The sequence below is a fragment of the Gymnogyps californianus genome, chromosome 8 (assembly GCF_018139145.2).
Source record: "Gymnogyps californianus isolate 813 chromosome 8, ASM1813914v2, whole genome shotgun sequence".
NCBI classification, from domain to species: Eukaryota; Metazoa; Chordata; class Aves; order Accipitriformes; family Cathartidae; genus Gymnogyps; species Gymnogyps californianus.
The window spans coordinates 11800854-11823894 of NC_059478.1; the positions used below are offsets into that span (position 1 = coordinate 11800854).

The following is a 23041-nucleotide window of genomic DNA, read 5'->3' on the forward strand; positions in this document are numbered from 1 at the left end:
TTCTGGGATTAACTTCCTGTGGATATACTTATTCTGGAATAAGAGTGCTCAAAATCTGTGGGAAGTGCACCGGAAGACAGGCAGGACAAGGGTTCTACTGAGATAAAAAGTGTTCCAGGATATTAAATATTTAAGTGTGTTGCCTTTGGTAAATTTTAGGCATTGCTGAGCTCTAGGCATGATTTTCGAAAATACTGGGCGCCTATGATCAACATATGCTGCTCCAGTGAAAATCAGATCCCATTTAGGGGTCCTAGATGCATTACAAGGCATCAGTTACTAATCATTGCCATGAGGCAACAGATTAGAGATGGATCTATGCCCTTTTCTACATTTTTATTTCCCTTATGATGTGCGCTCTGTAGTGACATGTATCACATTAATACAGGCTGGCGTTCTAGTACTTGCATTTGGGTAATGGTCTTCATATCTGGGTGGAGTTTGGGTTGGGTTTTTTTTTGGGGGGGGGGGGTCCTCCTTACAGGCTGCCTTGTTTGAGGCACTTGAGGGAAGTTAAACTGTAATAGTAGTTCTAGTTATTAGATCTCCTTTCTAGTTCCCCATACTATTCTGGTTAAAATTATGTTGCCATCCTGAATAGGCACATCTTATCACAGCGATGACCCATACAGCAAATCTCTCCACATCCTTCTGGTGATCGTTATATCTGTATCACATCTAAGTGCAGAGCTGCTAAGATCCAGGTAATAGCGGTAGGATAGCCAGCCTTGTTCTTTGCTATATTGTGATATTGTTTCTCTGCAGTCCTTTATTTCAGAGTAATTATTGCATTTATTTACGTAGCCCCAAAATAAGACTCCTCTAGTTACTTTCTGTATAACCTCCCTTCCTTGTAGCATAACAAGGAAGTGAGGGGAAAATAGAAAATTAGAACAAGCATTTTTACAACACAAAACTACCTTATTTAGAAAGCTCTATCCCAATATGGCTGTTGGACTTCAGAGGCCCAAGCACAGGGATATGCAGCCAGAGACAGCAAGAGGAAATACTAATTCAAGTGTTAAAATGCAAAGGTTTGAAAAGGAAGCATGCGGCATTACTGATAGACTCTTCTTTGGGGAATCAGGATGCTGTTCCTCTCCACTACCCTGACCGGCCATACTCTGCTGCAAATACTTTGTAATCACAGCCATGTAAAACCAGACACTGTAAGACTGCAATCTGTTTTGCTGAACATTATCAGTCTTTCTTCACAAAATATCAGAATTATGTTGGCTTTTAATAAAAATGTCTCTGTTAGGAAGGATGCTTTGGAGCTGAATCAAGCACTAGTACATGAGGACCAGAGTGACCAAAGCAAACAACAGAAGGGCATCAGAATAGTTTGTCCACTGGTAGATTCAAGACAAAACACTGGTTTACAAACAGTTAGATAAGATTTGTTCATTGTGATGCCTCCTCTGCATAGCATTGAGGAACATGTAGTTCTCTTCACTTTACATTGTAGTATTCCTCAAGGGTACAGTTAAAACAGCATTTAATTTTGACTGTAAGCTACAGGCTAAGAGGCCTCCATTGCTTCATTTGTAATGTCATGGTTTTATCTTATCAGTGTAGTGAAGTCTCGTCAGTCCAAAGTGTAGTTAAAGGGAACTTGATCACATCTTCCTTGTGCCCACATGCATTTTGCCCTGATCACGTACCCAAAAGTGTAGTTTTCTACAGATTTTGACAGCTTTCACTGCAATTGCCTCACTTGTGACTTTATGCTCTGTGCTGCCATTAAACGACAGAGTACTTGCTCTGGGTATATTTTAGAATCACTAAAGCTCTTCAGGTAAATGAGGCTAGAGTTAAGAACAGATTCCCAAGGGCACAGCCCTCTGTACCCATTTGCCTCTGAAAGACAGCCCCATTAGGCTCCAAACCCTCTTGCATGCATCTGAAAAGGCCTGTGGATGATCCAGATCCCCTGGACAGTTCCAAAAGTCTCAACACTTAATCCTGTCGGGAAAAATAAAATCACAGAATCATTCCAGCTGGAAGGGATCTCAAAGAACCTCTGTCCAGCCTCCCACTGAAAGCAGCTTCAGCACTGAATCCAAATCAGGTTTCTCAGGGCTTTTCCAGTTCCAGAAAACCTCCAAGACTGATTGCACAGCCTCCCCCAAAAACCTGTTCCACCGCTTCATTATGCTCATAGCGACTTTCTTTTTATCCACACCAAACCTCCCAATTCAATTTGTGACCAGTCTTTTGTTTTCCTGCCGTGCACCTCAGTGAGAGGCTGGCTCCATCTTCTGCTGTTAGGTCCCCCCACTGTCCTCCCTTCCCTACAGGCTGAGCAAGTCCTGGACCCTCAGCCTCCCTTCACAGGGCCACTTCTCCAACCTCCGAGGAGCTTGATGGCCTCTGCTGAACTCACTCCGGTTTAATCCATTCTTTCCTGTACTGGGGGACCCAAAACTAGATGAAATAATCGGTTGCTCATCAGCATAGTAATATCTATTATTGTACTCAAACATAGCACACACTGTAATTGCTTACAAGCAAGAATATCACCGTACAAAGATAGCCATGTCCCAGTTACCACCTGCGGGTAGGCATTTCTTTTTATTTCATTTTCACAGCAGTTTTTAAACCTTTTAATTTCATTGCAACGGAGTTATAGTAAAGATTTTAAACACTTCAGAACCAATGAAGCAGGCTAAAAATTAATTGAAGTGTCTTAGATGAATATTTCTTGATGCTTAATGGACAATGGCTCAAGTCTCCTTTGTGCTGAAGTTTATGCAGACTTTCAGATCAGCATAAAGGGAGTACAGGCTGCCTGTTAAATGCTGCCATTTTGACTTGGTTGTATTTTTACATCCCCCTGTTGTAAATGACTCTACAAGGTGATGGTCAATAGCAATTCAGGCCCAGTACCACTATCATTTTAGAAGCATCTTCTGTTCATTGCACTTCATGGCATCTAGTCTGAATGCTCTCAAAATATGTACAAATTTAATCAAACTGTTGATCAATGGCTTTAAAAGAAATATTGGCTTTCTGTTTGTGGTTGGTCATAAAAACATTATTCAGTGACAAATATTCTAAAAGTCCCATAAAAAACAATCCCCTAGTATAAATCAAAGAGGGTAAACCTTGCAAAGCAATATCACTGATGTCTATTATCCAGATATGATTGATTAGCTGCTTACCCCAACCTCATCTAAGTGCCAATCTATGGTGCACAATACAAGCACATTTGTTTCTAAAAACAGCAAGAAAATAAGTTGGCCAGACAAAACCTGACACCTTTGTCCTAATAATACTTCACATCTGAATCAGGAAGTTCTAAAATATAATATGGTAAAAAGGAACTGGTTAGCAGCATCTGTGGCTCCTACCAGGCACAAAAAAGATGCAAGGAAGACACATTGCAATTTAGAATTTGGTTAATAATATGAGCAAAACAACAATGGTGTTGTTGCAGACATCATTAATTGGTTTCTGTACTAAGAGGACATTGAGAAATCAGAACTCTTGACATTTTATCTAGATAAGTCAAAAAGTGTCTGATTGGTAGTTTTATAGATATTTAATAGTATTAACCTATATACATTGAGAAGGAAGGATTATCCACACATTTGATAATAATTTAAGGTCTAAATAGCTTTGACCCTGGATTATACATCAAAGTTGTGCAAGCTCTCTCCTTTCATAAATCCTGTATTTTATATATCCTCAATCTCAGCTATAATTCTCAGGGATGAGCAAGCCAAAATGTGCATTACACTCTGTTAACTGAAAAGACGCTTTAGCATCAAGTTTTATACTCTTATAAAAATTAGAAATGTTCTAAGTTTCAGTGTGTAAAGATATATCTCCTTCAGTTGCTGCCTACAACTTGCTATAACCTCATGGCAAATTCAATATCTTGCCACTTTCTAAAATGTAAACTTCATTCTTAAGGGAATGCTTGAAGCAGACAAAAGTACAATAGATCTTTACTGAAATGAATACAAACTGCACCTCATGGACAGAACAATATTAGTATTGCTTGGAGGGCCTCGTGAGATTTCCAGACAAACTTTCCTCAAATCCATTCCAAAAATTCCAGAAAACAGCTGTATTTATGGTGAAATACCTTACAAACACAGAAGGCTTTTTCACAGGTTTATTTTCTACTCGTGCATTAATTCACTGTTGTAATTTGGAATTTTGCCACATACGATTTTTTATGAAGTGATTAAAAATCAAATATTAAGGGATTAGGAAGAAAAAACATCGTTTCAGCACAGGAATAGGTATATGCCATAGTTTTAGATCTGTTCCCTTGGGGTTTTTTCTGTCTTTCTCTTGGTCTTCCTACAATAATTTTTTATTTTTAAATACAAGGTAGTTTCAATCAAATTCGAAAGACTGATGAAAATCTGAAAGATAATGAAGTCAGTACCAAAGGAAGGAAGAAAACAGACACTATTAGGCATCTGGAGGGGTAAGGGAAAAAAGGGTCAAATTATTGCTGGCAATGGTAGTTAAACAACAAAAGAAACACTTTTACAGGACTCCATGCTTCAGTTCTTTCATAAAACAGCTTGATTTTTGTTCTAAAGCAAAATTTTTTACTTTTGGCTTCTTGCTTCCATAGTTTCACAAGTAGCAATTTTCATTGCAGTCTAAGTTACTGTGTCACTTTTTAAAAAAAAAAAAAAAAAAAAGAGTGAAGTGTAAGCTGAGAGAGGCGAGGAGAGCCTCCCCTTGATTTTGCAGGGTGGTGGACCAGACCCTTCACTCCTGGCAGCCTACTCCCAAACCTCAAGGGAAAACATAATGACCTAGTTTAAACGCATGCAAAAGTTATACTCACACTTCTTAGGGTGATATTAAGCCTGAAGATACCAGAAAAAGACACCAGAATAAGTCCACATTTTTATGCTGTTACCTTTATACAAGAAATCTAACCTACACATTTATCTCTTCACTGAACTGTAGCCACATGCTGAATCAGATACAAATGGAAGGGCCAGATTTAGAAAAGGGCTTTCACATATCTCCTGCCTATTAAATTTCAGCCAGGATTTTCCATAATTTATTTGGACAAGTTTTTCTACATTCAAAATTTAGAATTTGTAACAAAAATGTTGGAAATCACCTTTAGAAACTTTGATAATGGTTTTAATGAAAGCAAAAAAATAGAATAAATAATAAAGTAATTGAAAAGAATAGATGAAAGCTTTTCTGGAAATCTGACCTCAGTTATTAACTTATTACTAGGTGTATCTTTTTTCCTGGGGCTGAGTCTCAGACGGAAAAGAGTTAATTCAGTTTTTCACTGAATGCAAATCTGACATGTAATCTAGTTTATTTTATGGGTATGTATCAAATACAATAAAAAATATTCCTGAACACATGGGCAAAAAGCACAAAATCACAAAGTTTGGTACTAAATCTTAAAGCCAAAACTGAACAAAATATGTTTGAGACATATTGGTGACAGAACTTTTTCATTTCCTTTTTAGTTAGAAGCAGGAGAAAAAAAAAATCGTACTATCAGGATAAAGATCACTTTCAATATTCTCAGGAAGGAATGAGATGAAAATGTTGCTATCTAATGACAAGTTTAGCATACTTTTTTCCAGGGTAACTTTGTTGACTCCTCAAAGTGGAGGAATTGCTGAAAAAAGCCTAATCTTTTTAGAGCATGAGTCATGAAACTTCAGTTAAGTGCTCTCAGTTCAGCCTGGTCCTCTACAGTAGCAAGATCTGACAGGGCGCTTTGGTGCAAAATTACACCAGATTTTGGTACTGCCATGTAGTCAAGTCTGAATAAATCAATGGAATTTATACTTATGCTTAAAGTTATGCTAAAGTGACTTCCTTAATAAAGCCACAATGAACAGAGTATTATCAATGTGCATTAAAAAGACAGTTCATATTAAAAATTACTATTTTACCTTCTACATGATTTTTATCTTAATGTCTTTATGATGCATTGAAAGTGTATAGTACTTTACCAGCCTTGATATATTAAAATGCTCTTGTAAATTGTATAAAAACAGCTTTGTTAAGCATTCCTAATACAGTATAATACTGGTAATGCCTAATGATAGGTGATAACCTGAATCATAAATGCTTTTCTAAACACGTTAGAATTGTTTTTTAGCATTGGATGTTCTGGTCTGATAAGACACTCCTGCACTAAGGCAATCAGTGGAAATTAGCAATTGGCATGAAAATTACTGTACAAGAAGTTGCATACGTTTCCCCCCCGCCCCCCCCCCCTTTCATTATGCCTTTGTGAACTCTACAAAAACAGATTAAAGTGAAAATTCACAACTAGGAGAGACTGAACAGCAGGAAAATATTTTCCAGAATTAACTGGAACTATTTTTAATTCTGAGAGAGATTTGATACTTAAGAATAATGACATAAAAAGAACTCATCTTTTCAATCTTATTTCAAAACGTGTTCAGCTGATATTCCATGCAAGTCAGACTTGAACTCATTGAACATATCCTTTGCAATGGATGCAATCTATGTCAGCCTCAGTTGTGGCACTGAACTTGTTCTGCTTTTCCTTTTTTTAGAAGACAGACGTAAAATTATTTATATATAGAATAATGTAGAATAAATGATGGTGGGGTAAGAAAGAAAGTTTGGGGGTTGTTTCTTTTTTTAATCAAAAAATAGTTTGGGACTGTTACTTTCAAACAATGAAACTATGTATACCAAGTGAGTTCTGAGACACTCTGCATGTGCCACATGCAGTACTAGAAAGTAATGCTAACACTGCCTTGAAGAGATTTTTGTTGTTGCTTTATTTATTGTTTTCAACCTTCTTGGGAGTTTGGTTTGATACCCATTTTCTGTACCACTGTACAAGGTATACAGGCTGCTAAGGGCATCTCTACTAAGATACAGTTTTGAATTAAACTATTTACGCCAAATCTAAAATGTATTTCATTTTTAATTGCCAAATTAAACCCATTCTCCCTTGTTTTCTTTCTTAGAATATATGCACAGTGCACTTACTCTGCATGCTGACAGGTTTTTGGCTGCTTGTAAATCCTGAAAATATTGATCAGTTAAAAATATTCGGATGCTTGCATCCCTCAATTCTGCTTACTACAGCCTTTCTTCCTGGTCAGCTAGGACAGCACCAGCAATTTTGTTATAATGATAAATGACCCTCATAGACAGGTCACTCTTTTTTACCTAAAGCCACAATTTGCTCCTTCCTTTAGGTCACAACCTGATTTTTCAGGGTGACAGATTTATTACTTTCTTTGTGTGCTAAAAAACAAATCACCAACAATTGCTCAAAATACAGTCCTGTCACAATAACTTTGAGCACTTCCCAGCCAGAATGATGCAACATAAGAGGTTTTTTCCTGTTTTCAAAGCAGCAAAATCACTTGTACATTTACCACAGCTGTTGTGAAGAGCCATTTGGCTCATTTCATTATACACAACATGTCCAGGCTACTCCCCAAAGAATAAAATATTAAAAACATTATTAAAAACACCATTAAGTCTTCCGTAATAATGAAAGAGTAACTTCAGAGTGGCCTGACTGTGGTCATGAAGACAACACTTTTGGGTGGAAGTAGTAAAAATAATGTTTGCCAGAAAACAAGCAAGCTTTATGGGCACTTCTATCACATCCCCAATATGTGAATCACTGGAGAAACCCAGAATTATTCTCCAGTAAAAGCTATATTTTCAGTTTCCTCACATGTCTTCAGGAAGACTTTTTTCTGATGGCTCTAGATAACACAATGGTCTCAGGATGCTGGTCCCATGCGATGTCACAGAAACTAAGTCCTCTTTTGGATTTGAGTAAAACCCAAATCCTCAGTCCTCAAAACCTTGGTCCAGCTGCAGTTCACCAAATGGGAAACTCATTATGACTAGAATAGGGCAGGAGAGGAGTACTCAAGCAGAACTACATGAGGCTTGGTGCCTACTTCCCACATTACACACTAAGGGACACTACACTGACCTTCCATGAGCATGGCTGGAATACAGGTACCACAGCTGGCAACTCAAGGAACAAAGTCATGAGTAGCCCTGGACCAGGAAAGCCTGACCAGAGCCTGCCAACATAATTTGCCAATATATTAGACAGAGACATTCAGGACCTACACTACTCTAGTGCAGAATAGACCAGTGTCCTCAGTGTCCACAATGCATCCACCACACTAACAGCATTTAATTTCTTCTCTTCACCCTCAAAATATTAAGTCTTGCAATGTTAACTATTGGGGGGAGGGGGGGGGGCAGGGAGGTGTTTATGTATTTTATAGGAATACAGGAATGGCCAGGAAGCAAGCTGGTAGATGGCCAAGACCAGGAGATTTGGACCAAATATACCAAAGTAGACCAGCTGTGTTTGTGACACAAATTACGCCATCTTGTAAGAATCTTATTTAAAAGGCAAAGAAAGAGCTCAGCTACAAAGCAGTCTGCCATTTGTTATGAAGATAGTCATTTTCTGAAGCAAAAGTTCTCTTGGAGTCTCACATCCGTAATGGTCTTCCAGATGAAGACATCAGACCGTAATCAAAAGAACTAAGTCAGCTTCCCCATCTCATTCGGGCTTGGTAAAGTACTAAATCACATCGTACCTAGCCCCATCCAAAAACTAAAGCAACATAACACTTGCTTTTACCTTCATGTCCTCAGATCATAAAAACCTCTGAGCAACTACTAATATTCACCATACATACTAATAGCTAGCAGAACAGGGACACAGATTTGTTTGGATGCCTGGATGCTAGTACTATACAACCAAAACCAATGAATAGGACAGCAGAGGCAGGCACACATCTTTATTTCCTGATGCAGTTTGCAAATAAATGGGTTCTTCTCTTATGAACCTCTTCATGAATCTGCTATGAAGAACAGTTTAATTACATTTCTCAGAGGTGTGCAACATTTAGTCATATAAGATTCATCGTTTGCTTTCAGCACCCCTTTAATGTGATGCTGATAAAGGTGATCGCTTTGTGAAGAAAAGCGCTAAAACATTCTTCAGGTATCAACAGTTACAAAAATGTTCAAATCATTCCAAAATACATAATCTGACACAGCTGAAGTTCTATAGTGTTGCAGCTGAGCTCCAGCCCTATAACCGTCACACAGACAAAAGTCCTACTAAGTTCAAGGTGTTTTCCCACAAAGACAGGAGAAGGCAGTCTGCACAGGCTACATTTTATGGTCTGTAAACTCCCGAGGCTGGTCTATCCAAACTTCTCATTTTACAGAGTTCCGAATCCTGATTAGTTCAGTTTTTTAGCTCACAACAATGTACTTTTTATTGAGCTATTGTCCTTATACTGTGCGACGTTTGTAATATCATGCCATTAAACACACACACTGTAAACATATACTGCTGGTTAATGCATAATTTAATAGAACAGATTTTGATAACCTGTGTGTAGTACTGTAGACTTCATAAGGTAGAAGATACAAGCACAAGGAAACAAATGAAGCAGAACTATTTCATTTAGAAACTAGTGCATCCTTTGGAATAACTGCCAAATAAGATCACTGGAGTGAATAGCATAGCTGAAACTTATGTAAAAAGAGACTCTGCAGGAGCAAGTGATAAAAGGGGGAAAGCAAGCACTGAGAAGTCCAGAGATAAAGCAATTAAGTGAGGCTGAGAAAGAAAAGCTGCTTGGGCTAAAATACCTGCTTCTGTGTCAATTCGAATGCCATTAAAAGTCCAAATATACTGAGCTGGAGAAAGTCCTGATTTTCAATGAACAGTTGACATTATGCCTCAGTCTTTTAGGTACAGAGACACTGATTCTGAACAGGTTTTTTGCTATCTGTCTGTGCTTGACATGCACATGGGGATCCCAAGGTATCTCACAAGATCTGGATATAATGCTCACTTTGTCCTACTACTTATTTAAAATGTAGTTGTTTGCAAACATGATACTTTCCTTGCCGTTTCACAACAGATTTCCCTGCTCCTGAGCTTTACCTTGCACATAGTTTGCAATAAATACAAGCACCATCTAGTTGCTTTTAAGGAATTTAGATTGCCCTCCCAGCTGCAATCTTGTACATACATATGGCTGCCTCCAGCTGGCAACCCTCCATTTCAGAAGAGCCACATAATGAACAGAAGTTATTTCCGTTTCTCCCTGATGGTTCTAATGAATTTGTCTTCTCTGAGATGTCTTTAATAAAAAAATAAAATCATACAATCTTAAGACATGCAAGACTTCCACTAACTTCCATAGGAGGTCTGCGTAAGAAGAGCGTGGGCTTGAGATACAAGTGCTCAGAAACAGATCTATCCATCAAGCTAGCTACACACACCGTACTTATACTCTTTACATGAAAATACACGATAAGTAGCCTAAAAAAAGGCTACTTATCTTTACTGATATGTAATGAAGACTATTTTCTCTAAGATGCTTTTGTATTGTTGAAAAAAATTACTACCTTTTCAAACTTATCCCCTGAAAGAAAAGAACATAAAGTTGGTGATCATTAGCCAGCTTTATTCTATTTACTGAGATAAGGTTTATAGCTCCGATATGAGACAAAATTCTCTCAAGACAGCTCACACTAACCTTTTAGCACAGAAAGTATGAAGATACTAAAAGATGCAGCAGCTGTCATGATAGGACAGCAAGATAGAGAGACTAAAAGAGCAAAAAGTAACTGAATTGTGCTCTGTTGTATCTGTTTATTGTCACTGGGTCACAGAATACTCCTCTTGGCAGACAACTGTTTTGCAAGCTATAACAAGACATGAAGTTAAATCTGCTGCTTGAATTTAACCTGTCTTGCCCATATTTGTACAGGTCACATTCTGCGACTAAATTTCTTTCATTTCTCACATACCTGAAAACTGGCAAAAAAGGATTAGTTTATTAAACTTTGGATTTTTCCTTTCCTTCCCATCAGGCTAACATGTAAACACCTAAACAAGGTGCTTTAAACTAGTAAGTAAACAAGCCTTCCCACCTAGAGTCACCAGAAGGAGAAAAATCTGATGACTTGCAAGCTAGTTTGAACACACAAAACTGTAGGGAGCTCCTCACCAGAGTTGTGAACAAGCATCTCAAAAGCTCATCTGCCAGGCCCTCTCATGATTACAAGCCGGAACGTGCCCATTAGGCTCAGAGCAAAATAAAAATCATACTGTTGTACCAATACAGTGGGAAATGGTAAATTTCCTTGCATGGGTGCCAGCCAGCACAGCTGCTAGAACAAAAGTTAGTGTTCAGAACAAAATCACCGTGCTGTGACCTCATTCTGAACATAGCTGTTTCCGAGTTGAAGGGATAGACAGACAAGAAGGGGAGAAGAGTAGCCATGGGGGCCTGCCCTGCTCCTACCTTTGCTCTGGGTGAAGCAAAACTGTGCCTGCTAATCCAGATTAAAGAAATTAATGCCTCTACATGTATGGAGAAACTTTAAAACAGATTTCCCTCAGCTAAACTTATTCCTGTAGAATTTCAGGAATAACAAACTAATGTAAGCAGAACTAACCCTTAGGAATCACCTATACACAGGCTTTTACCAGCTTAACTTGCTTAAATGGAAACCTTGGGGATTACTGGCATCAGAGGAGAGAAAAGTACAACTACAGAAACCTAGATGCAAGAAAAATTCTGTTGGCACAGTTGCATTTTTTATTTGCTCCCAATAAGCCTTCCCCAATGTTTCTGTTTTTTCCTCTTGACTCTAATTGAGATCACTTCCTTGTAAGGGTGACTTTATGGCTCTTTTTCTTTAGGAATCCAAGACAGACAAGGAAGTCACTGGTTAGAGAAGTCTGGCAGCCAGAATCACGGGCTTCCCTCCCTGACTTGGCTTATACATCACTAAGTTGTTGATAGTCTTGCTCACTGCTTCCCTTCCTATTACAAAACTTTTTGTGGTTTAATTAAATGTTTACCAAGCTGTTTGCAATCTTCAAATCAAGGCCCACTCATTTAACAACTCTTGAGATTGGGGATGACAAGGATTTGTCTCAGTTTACTTGTTTCAACCAAAAATCTGTATTAGTGACAAGACAGATAAAGTTCTGCTCACCTCAGTTTACCTACATTGGAATAAGGACCAACACACAAATGCTACACATTTCTAAAGCATGTTTCTAACTGAATGTTTTGCTGCACTTAAAGTAAAACAGGCAATTCTGTGTTTCTGCAACAGCCTCTCAAATAAATGAGAGGGATTCACTCATATTCTCAGTTTTGATTATGTGCACAGGGCTACCTAATGCTTAATTCACAGCTGTAACAATGCCTAAGAACAGCTCAGCTGCAGAGAATAAACTGTAGACATTTGCCCCTATGAATATCAGCTGCTACTTTTAGCTAAAGCACACATTTCTGGCACTGTCAATCACCAGGATCCAGCAGGACACACACTATTAGATTGCACAAGACACCTACATATGCCCTGTGGAGCCAGAATGGCGAAATCCCAGCAGAGAGATAACCACTAAATGGAAACAGTAGCAGATTTAATGCCTGCATGTATAAGATGAGGCAGCTTTATCAGGGAAGACAGAGGTTTGGCAGGACATCCCAGAGCATACTGCTTCCCCCTCCCCCCCCACTTAAATTTTGCATGCCCGCCCTTCCACCCTTTAAGGACCTCAGTCAGAAATCACTGATGTCAATAAACTTAGAGACACAGAATCACTTTTCCATGAAGAACCAAATCACACCAGATATTGAACCATCACACATTTGCTGTTGGCTTTGTGCACACATGGGGCAGTTACCATGGATCAGCAGTCACATTTGCTTATTTCTGAGGTGGTAGTCATATATATCAGAAATGAGAGTTTTGACTTTTATTAAATGGTCTAAAATTCGAGTTCTGTGCACAGAACTTAGGTTCCTGAGATGCAGCCCAACTAAATCAAGCTAAATCAGACTGTTCTTTCTATACCTAAAACACTAGTCTGACACTGGCTCCTTTCACTTGGACTCTGTAGCATTCACTGTCTCCTCACAAGTTACTGAGAACCAGTCTCCCTTTTCCCAGGCAGGAAATATTTACCCCCATTAAAGTAGCAGGCAATATTTACCCCGCCTTCAGTGTAACCCTCTCAGCCTGTTCTTGCTACAGAGTATGTGTGGATATAGATAATACAGCAAGCAAGTCTCATTAGAATAACCAAACAGAAAAAAAACACACAAGTTATTTAATGAACAAAACATCTAAGGTAGCACTTTTCCATACCTTGAATGGCACTAGTTGTTCAGACCATAATAATATGATGTTGGGTTGTATTATTGGGTCTTTGAACTCCTTCCCACCCTCCACATCAGATCAGTAATCATTGAAAAACTTCACATTGGGAAGCCTTCTTTTTAGTTTTTACCTCCTTAAATCTTCGGTTCTCATCTCTTGGCAAAATCCTTTTAAACAGGGCTCACAAGTTAATGGTTAAACTTGTTGTTTGTAGTACCATTAATATAGGTCAAGCAGCACAATAGTTACAACTGCTGAGAGGGAAGGTACATAAAGACACAGTAAGCAGTTCAGGACCTTATTACAACACGTCTATCAAATGCAGGGGTACAAACAATGTACCTGATTCATCAAAAAGATAACTTCTGCTGACAGTACACACTGTTCCCTGGAGTCTCTTACGCATGGCTCAAAAATTAAAATTGGAAATGTAAACTACAGACACATTCTTGCAAATGTGAGTATGTTTCAGCACAGTGAGCATTTCTATGCAAAATACCAGTTATAGGTAGTGGGATGAATTCAGCCCTCATTTGCATCACTGAGCACTGAAGAAATCAGTAACAGCTATGACTTTACTCTGCATTTTCTCTCATGTAACCAAGGGAAGAATTTGTCCCACCAGGCCCAAGGACACACATTTTTCAGTGTGGGATGCACATGCATAATGCCTACAAGAGGGATTACCTTATGCTTTATTCAAGAATATTCAAAAGGATAGACCTCTATGCCTCAAAAAATTAGTATTTCAGGAATACTGACAGTAAGTACTTTTTCAAAACTAATGACACCTTAAAGCTTCACAACATGGATTACTTATGCTCAGCACCAGTCATTCACTGCCAGTTCAAATAGACATCATTCCTGATTTGGCTCCCAAGCTCCCTGGCCAAGGTTCCCAAACTAAAGTAAGTTCCCAGACACACTGCAGGAGCGAAAGCAGGAGGAATAGCCAGGCCTCAAGACTGACAAAGCCTACCACGTGTGTCACTGGGACACCTTCCTCTTCACGCTTATTTGTATCATGATAGCATGTAGAAGTATCAATCAAGTTTGCAATGTGAAGTGCCTCCCCCACCTTTGCAAAACCAAACATGGTAAAGCTGGCTTTTCTGACCAAGCATTTTGAAAGTATGAATAGCATTTCAAACAGTTTCTCCCTTTTCAACTGAAATACTTCTAAAATCCTTTTGCCTCAGTCTATTCATTAGAAAACTCTATTCATGCCCAAGATCTAGCAACTGTAAGTCCAAGAGGACCAGTCTGACTATTGTTAATCTGGGGTGGAGAGATGAAGTTGAATTAAACAGGATATTTTACTATGTATAACAAAATACCGAACTGATACCAGAAAAACAAAAGTCATTGCCAATTAAAGTTATAACATGCCTAAGATTTTCTTTCAGACTTTTGTGTTTTTTCATTGGCAAAAATTGAAGACATTTTTCTTCCATTTATCTCACCGATATAATGTTTTGTATCTCTGTGGTACCTGTTATCTCTTATTTCAATGCTTTTTATGAACCTTGGACTAGGTCTTCAGCAAGTGTGAATCACCATAGCTCAATACTGACTTTAACAAAACTCTTGAATCACACTACCTGAAGAGTGATTAACTGATGTTACACAGTCCTGTAGACAGAGAAGGGACATGTAACAATAACATGACATTAAAACACAGTAGATCTCAGGTGTAATGCTACTAATGTTTTATGAGATAAAAACATCCTGTGGAATTGTGATTTTAAACACCGCTTAAAGCTCACCAAAAGCATTCTAACCACCTTGTGCATGTTATACACTGTTATGTATGTCTCATCTGGGGTGTTTTCCAGTAAAATAAAACATGTCACACAATTAAAAATCTACTTGTGACACTTTTCAAATTAACTCCAGTGCATGTTATATATACTACATAATAAGGACAGATCAATAGGCTACTCTGCCTTCTCATTGTACTCATCCTGGTAGGGCAGCCCCTCATGACAGCTTGGATTATAGTTTGCTTCAACACAAATAGTAGCGTGATAAAGGGATTTTTATGCATTCATCTGGACTTTTTTCTATTCCATATTACAGGTCATCTCTAATAGCTTCATATATTGCACTTCCCTCACTAGGATGAGATGTGCTCCACTTTAACACAGATGTACAGGAAACCCCGCTACAGAATAGTTCCTCCCTATTAACAGAGCTGAATCCTTTTTGTGCAGAAACTGCTTTTATTAATGAAAACAGCATTGCCTCACACTATTGGTTTTCCTGAACATCAATAAAGATTTGATTTAATTCATTTGATAACTACAAAGAAGAAGGAGAAATAAAGCAACAAAGTCAAAAAAACTGTCCACAGAAAATTATGAATAAGAAATGTAAGAGTCCACAAAACATGATGTAATTGCCTGTAAAAACACATGTGACATGGTGGGAGTAAGGCTGCTTCCTTAGTTACTCAAGGGATCTCTCTGCCCAGTCCAGGAAGCACAAGATGGAGTTGTGCCCTGCTGATGTTCAGATTTCTAAGGGAAGAAGGAAAGGGCTTTGTCTTATCCCACACACCACCACCATTTCACCCTGAGAAGATATCTGCTGAATTTCAGCCAATAACACTCCATCCCATTTAAAATGGGGAAATAACAAGACACTTATAAATCCAGCAGAAACTGTAAGTCAGCCAAACCAGTTCTATTAGCCTCTCTAAACTGTTGTTCTGATTCCAAGATGCGTGTTATATTTCAGTGAATTTCCCCTTCTGTTATTTTGACTGTCCTGTTTAAACACAGTTTTAGGATGGATACAACTAAAGCTGTTGATGTTGCTAAAGCACTTGATAAACATTGATAAATCAGTACAATTCCACATTCAGATGTACTTCCATTGGGTTAGCCGGGAGGACAACAATTCACCTGGTTTCTACTAAAATGTCAATAGAAGCACATCTGCCAACACAGCCCTAATTTAACATCACACATTTGTAAAACTGGTGCAAATTTCTGTGAAAACCACTAGGCCATAATAAAACCATTAATATATCTAATGAAATCTAGTTCCTTACTAGTGAATCTGTGTGTACCCACTTACGAAGCAGGTGGATGATCCTGGAAATCTGACACTTGCTGTGAAGAAATGTAGACTGTATTAGTGGTGCCTTATCTAAAGGCATGTTCACACTGTGTGGGAAGGGTACCAAGTAGGCCTCATCTCTGAGTTATGTACTTTATTAAGGATTCTCCTCTTGTGTGGCATGCTTGAAACATGACAAAACATTCAGAAAACTACAAGTAGCAAACTCTCCTTTACAACACTTCGGTAACCTGGTAGGACAATAGGGCCTTTGTGCTTTGGAGTGACTCTAGGACTGAATCATATCATCACAGTGATTCAAAATTCTCTAAATGGCTTCTCAGAACAATGGTATAAAAGCAATTGAGGCTTAAGGAGAAGTACAAAGTACCATACATTACAGACAGCTTTCAACATTGTGGGTAGTGAAATCACATAAGGTAAAGTGAGGATCACCTCATTCACTATCCAGCCACTTCAGTCTGTCTGCTTTAAAGATGGTTCTTTTTATCTTCCATAAGCAGAAAGCTGCAGGCTTACAGGTCCGACCTGTGAAACTCTGCCAGGTCTCAGAGTTCCCCAGTGCACACAGAGGTCTTGCGTGGAAGGTTCAGGTTTCTTGGAGGTTTCGGTTTAACATGTTTAACTTGTATTTTTCTAGTCAGCTTATCTCAAAGATGGCTTGGCAAAATCAAAGACATAGCTGTGGAAATTCTGGGATGCTTAGATTTTGGGCAGGTTGGTAAAACTGTAATATACTGAAGTGGGATCATAGTTGGTTTTATAGCATACAAGACATAGAAGCTGCTTCACAGATAAGATATGATACCTTCTCATAAAGACTGTATAGAACTCAGCCCAATAGACCACTTCCAGATATGATAAATGCGTATTCACTTTTGAAGTTATCAACACAGTTACCACCCATGCATGAGGCAGTTAGACATATTGACATGGCTGTCTGAGCTGAAGCCTTTCTCAACAAACAACCTTTTGCAATAGGATTAGGATTAGCTTCAAATCCCATAAGAATCTGTTATACAGCCCCAGAGCTAAAGCTTTTTAGCATTTGCTGTGGTGTTTGGGTTTTTTTTTTTTTTTTTAAACAGAACAGGACCTTTTTATGTGGCAGAACCACTGAGGCTGTAGCTTCACAAACTGTTCTGTTCAAAGAAAGCTCCCTGCAAGACAGGTTTTCCCTGTGCAGCTGCTTTCAGCATAGACTAGATCAGGAATGGGGTCCCAACAGCCCCCAGCATCCGGTGTAGTCAGAGGGACTTGGGAACCAAAACAACATTGTGAATTGCAACTTCCCAGCAGAACAAAACCATGGGGATACAAATGCCATGCTGCAAATGAGGCAAACACTATCAAAGGAGGTGAAGAAATACAGTACAAGCTCAAAGGTTAAAAGCAATCCTTATTCTTCCAAAGACTACAGTGCAACAGTACCTGCTATTTTAGTGTTGCATATATAGAATATTTACTGTACCCATTTTTTTATATAAAGGAATAATTTCTAGTAACAGCAGCAGTGCTATTACTGCAAGCAGCACAAAAGCCTAACCTGGGAACATCCTTAACATCCGTATTTCAGAAGGTTCTCAGTGCAGGTGCCAAGATAAGATTTCAGACGTATATGGGAAGCAGCAGCCGGAGGAAAGCTGTTCATACAGAACACAGTGAAGGACCAGACAAAGAGAGAAAGATGAGATCTAAAGTCAAAAGGGAGAGAATAAGATCAGACAGCAACAGAATGAAGAAGCAAGAGACAAAAATGTTTGTGTTTGAAGTAACAAAATGTGCTTTTATTCATGTTGTGGAAACATTTTAAGCTACAACAATTTCACTTGAATTCTGCTAGTTTCTTAAGTCCACTGATACTATAGGAGAAATGATATAGAAATGCTTGACTTCCTGCCAAAATCCTAGAATCTGTTGCAAAGTTACAGAACGTTTTCCAAACTTTTGAAACAATAAAGTCTCAGCTCTTGTCCCTTCCCAACATTTTATAAAACTACAGTGTCAGTGACTCGACTAAAACAATTCTCACGAGGATAAGTTAGGAAAGGATTCTAGTTCATTATTTCTTTTTATAAAGAAAATGATAGAGCTGGTTGGAATCACCACCAACTGAAGTCAGTGTCTCTCGACATTTGCCTGAACACTGAGCTTGAGTCAGAAAGAACTTCCACCCCATTCCATCCCTCTTCTGTCATTCAGTGTTTGTCATTTGTCTCAGTGTGCTTTGGGTAAATAATTGAGCCAGTACATTTATTTATTTATTTTAAGCTTAATGGATGTTTGCTCCAAGACTGAAAACCATCACGAAATTGTGTATATTTTATAGTTTGTGAAACTCTGATGCCTTAATGAGAGAATTCCATACAGCTTCTTGAGACACAAGGTAAGGATCTAGGAAAGGCAAGAAGACACTTCTTTTACAACCAAATAGGAATGTCTACACTGGCATCCTACCCTCACTATCTGATTCAGAATTTACCATGCCGTTAATATGAAATGAAAAATCAATAGTTCAGTCATTAGCTCCCATCAACTGATGTGTGAGTGTCAAACATGGCAGCAAGTTAATGGTAACACAAGGCACAGGGGTTATTTTTCAGAAACAGGCTTGAGCCACACATTAAACATGTCCTGGCCCTAACTTCCCACCTGGACAAGGGCTTTGTCCCCTCTGGAGGCACTAGTGAGCAGCTGAGAAGGGCTGTGTGCCCACACAGCAACCATGTGGTTGGGAGCTGGTGCAAGATTTTCACAAGCAAGAGCTTGTGAAGGTCAGTGGTGCCCTGTCCAGACACTACTAAAGGGAAAGAGCATGTTCTTCTTAGATGCTCTTCATTGTGAACTATATGAGCAAAATTACTTCCCCCTTTATAAAACAAAAAAATCCAAAACTATATATCTATAGGGAGAATCCCAAGATGATCAGGCTGCTATTTGAAAAGCCTCCACATTCTAACTGAAAAGCATGTGCAAGTCCCCAGCAAGTCCCTATGCTTCATTATAGAAGTAGTTATTGCCCATTCTTAGGAAAGGATGAGGAGAGCACCTACAAAAGCTGTCAGGGCCAACTGCACCCTAAGAGGAAGCAAACTGGGAGCTAAGGGCAGCAACAACATAGACTGAATAGAGAACTCACCGACAGAGCGCAGTCCCATGGCACAGGAGCTGGTCAATCAGAGTAGTGGCAAGTCCTACCGATGCTCCAGTGGTCATTGGGTGAAAGCAATAAAATCAGCCAGGTCTGAGGTCAAGCCAGGAAATGCAAAGAATAAGAAGTCAGGAAGAGGCCCCCATCCAGCACAGCTCAGGGAGGGGGCTGAGTCCCCAGCTGGAGCTTAAATGATCCTGTGGCCCTGTGGGCGGGGAGCGTGTGAGTGGGGGCCCAGGTGAAGCTGATCAGGGCCATTAAGGCCTATTGGTGACCTCGGGGCCCTGACAAAAGCTGCTCTTTTTTATCATCCTACTATCGCTCTATTAAATATCTCTTACTGTGTATATTTGTATATATTTTTAATACAGTATTTTCCAGAGGTCATGATCGGGTCTCCATCTTAATTGTGCACACTGTTGTCTGGACTACTGAAAAGCATTTCAGTCTAACACGAGGCAGTGGTGACCAGAGGAAAGCAAGACTAACAGTTTTAGGATGAGAATAATGTGAGTTTACAGTTAATAAGGGTACCTGAACATCTGTTTGTATTTCCTGGTGTGGTAGAAGTACCCAGAATCCCTCGTCTGAGATGAAGAACTTGGTCTAGGCACTATACAAACAGAATGGCTGAACAGGAGCTAAAGATTTGCATGCCACTGCAGATGCATTAACAGTCTGATTTAAAGCTGCTCCCTGAAAGTCAGGGTTCCTCAGAAATCCCAGGTGCTACTGCTCTCCCCAGAAATAGAGGCACTCTAATTCCAGGGTCATCTGCATTTTTCACTGTGGTCTAAGCATATAAAATAAAATAAGTATACTGTCTAACAAACTGTGGGCACATTGTATAAAAATGTATAAAAATATTAGTATGTTATACTAATCTATTATTCATGTAACTGCACTAGGGAGACTATGTTCTTGGAGGAATGAAGTATTTCTCAGATCTTAAGTCCACTTGTTCTGGTTTTTAAGAACTGCAATATTTACCAAGAGTGGTGCCTAGATGACTTGGAAGACAACGAAAAAACTGTGTTTCTTCAGTGCTATATATGCTTATGAAATATATCCATTGGACAGAATATATATGGTTTTTTATTATGAAGCTTACATCTAAAGTAGTTACTGTTGTTCAGATTCCAGCATATGCCTCCAGAAAACAACCACCTTAAATTTTAAATTGCCAAGAGAAAGACTAGTGTTCTGTTTAATTATTAGTGCCATAAACCAGAGCAATATTTACCTGTCTATAACACAGCTTAGGAAAATCCACTTATCTCTCCTGCCAGGTGCTATGTTTCTCACAGTTATTAATAAAATGATCAGAAATCTTTATTTCTGTGTGGCCTTTACCCCACTTTTCTCTCCTGTCCAGTGTCCTTCCCAATGAAAGTCAGCTTTGAAATTTGAACAAATTCTGCACTTGCTCATTGGGAAGATAGAAAGAAATGGAAGCACTCCTCTGCACGAGATCTGACGCATCGTTTGAGCGCTAAGCCTTGATTCCTCCTCCCTGCAGCTGGAAGGTGGCCCATCGAGTGTGTGTTACCTGCTGTTCTGCAGTTCATCAGCCTCCAGACATCCTTCTATTCCTGGTTCAATAAATGAGTTTCAGTAAGAAGAACCCGTCTGCTTAGATGTGAAACGCCACTCTGAACTGCTTTCTTTTGCCAGTCTTTCACCTTCCATTAGCATTCAGCTTGCGCTCACTCCATGGTCTCAAGCAAAGCCAGTCCGTGTGCAGCATAGCACACACGTAGCTTCCTTCAGGGGCAGAATTAGTCAGAAACTCATCAGAGCACTCAGGGTCTTTCAGGATTTAGTCTCCTGAGGTAAAACTTGGTATTTCCATCCTGCCTCAAGCTAAGGTGTTGGGGCGTTTTTGGGTTGGGGGGGGGGGGATGGTAACAGTGTCATCTCTGCACATATGTACGTATGTTGAAAAAACAGAGAATCTAGCTACCAAATTCAAAAGGTTTTAAGTTCCACTTAAGATCCACTTTAAGACTCTTTCTCCTCTCTTCTCCTCTCCTCCTTCCAAAGTAATATTTTTCTGATATTTTGTTAATAGTGCTCTAAGAAGAAACTGTTTTCTGCTCCTGAGTGCTATGTGAGATGATGGATGAGTTCACAACACCTGTTACTGCTACGTACATAGAAGTAATTTCCCCCTGCCTATTTCACAGAAATCTGTTCTTTTCTCACAAAGTCAAACACTCTGCTCCTATTTCTAGTAAATATCTCCTAGATAAGCTTTGAAAAGATTCCGTGAGTAACTAATTAATATCATTTCTCTTTGTACGCCAATAAGTTAGATTATTGAAGAAAAGGAGGTGTGCAAGGAATTAAAATTGAAGCTACTTAGGCAGGCAGATAAAACTTGCCTAGATAGCTCTTCTCACACCAAGAAAAAGTTTTATTTCTCCAGTGCAGAGAGCTAGCACTAAATCTGTCTCCCACCAAAGCTCACGCTACTCCTTCAGTAAAGGCCAAAAGAGGACTTCTGTAATCCACAACTGTATCCTTCCTTCTTAGGAGTTTTCCTCCTAAGCAGTCCTGTAGGTTTCCTCATCGCTCATTTAACCTAAGAAAGTACTTACAAATGTCTGCATTTACGTCCTCTTCTAGATATTAATTTATTAGCAGAAATATTCACTAAAATAAATTTTTGTAAGTAATTATTAGGGAAAAGTTACAGGAAGCAATTTTATAATCCCTACAATTCGTTATTCATCTCCAAATATGGTTTCTGTTAAATTGTGTTCATCCAAACAGAGAACAGAAACGTATGAGAGACTAAAATATTCTGATTAATGTAATCAGGGAAAACAGTTCGCATTTTGAACACCCACAAAGAACTTACCATGCTTCTGCTCACCAGAGTTGCATTTGAATATGCTGAAAATCATGACTAAGGAGTAGCATATGCTGAAATGTATTTTAATGCCCTTACATTCTATTACTGAGGTGATAAACATAACATGTAATATATATATATGTAAGAAAGCAAAACTAACAAGACATTTAGTAGTGTTATCATACCGTAAGACCAAACAGGAATTGAGAATCAACTGATGGAAATAACTTTATAAATTAGAACTTTACATTTCAGTACTGTAATTACTTCACTGAAAAACCCAAAAGGTGAAGATCACCAGATATATCAGATTCTCTTAATTTCTTTTACAGAACTACTGGGGGAAATGCATAAAACTATTTTTAATGCCTTGGTTTTGCACATGTAAAATAATATAAAATTCATGAAGGTGGAGAAAATACACTGAAGCATCCAAAAGAATTTTAAATGTTTGTGATATATCAGGAGGAATATTGGAATGACTGAAAAGTTTTAAAAGAGTGATTTCCAGATCAAAGAACAGAGTCTGGAAATCTCTTTCCACCTAAGCAAACCTCATGCTGAAACCAACTGGACTACTCTCAGGAGCAGACAGCTCATGCCTGGTAGGCGCCATGCCAGGGTCAATGCCATGTTTGCCCTGGACTTTAACTGGAGTGAGGATCATGTCCCTCATTTGATGTGCTGTGCTGAACACTTACCTTTTCTGAGATGTATTGATAATAAAGTCGACAATACCTTGAGACGGCATAGAAAGACAA

The 23041-nt window shown here is 38.8% G+C and overlaps 1 long non-coding RNA gene across 1 annotated transcript in view; it reads right to left on the bottom strand.

Moving 5' to 3' along the window:
- The window catches only part of LOC127019340 (uncharacterized), a 58433-nt gene extending 38905 nt beyond the window's left edge, over nucleotides 1-19528 (bottom strand). Inside the window, exon 1 of the long non-coding RNA XR_007766895.1 lies at nucleotides 19412-19528. This is a non-coding gene — a long non-coding RNA (uncharacterized LOC127019340). The remainder of the gene's footprint in view (nucleotides 1-19411) is intronic.
- Between the last annotated feature and the right edge of the window lie 3513 nt (nucleotides 19529-23041).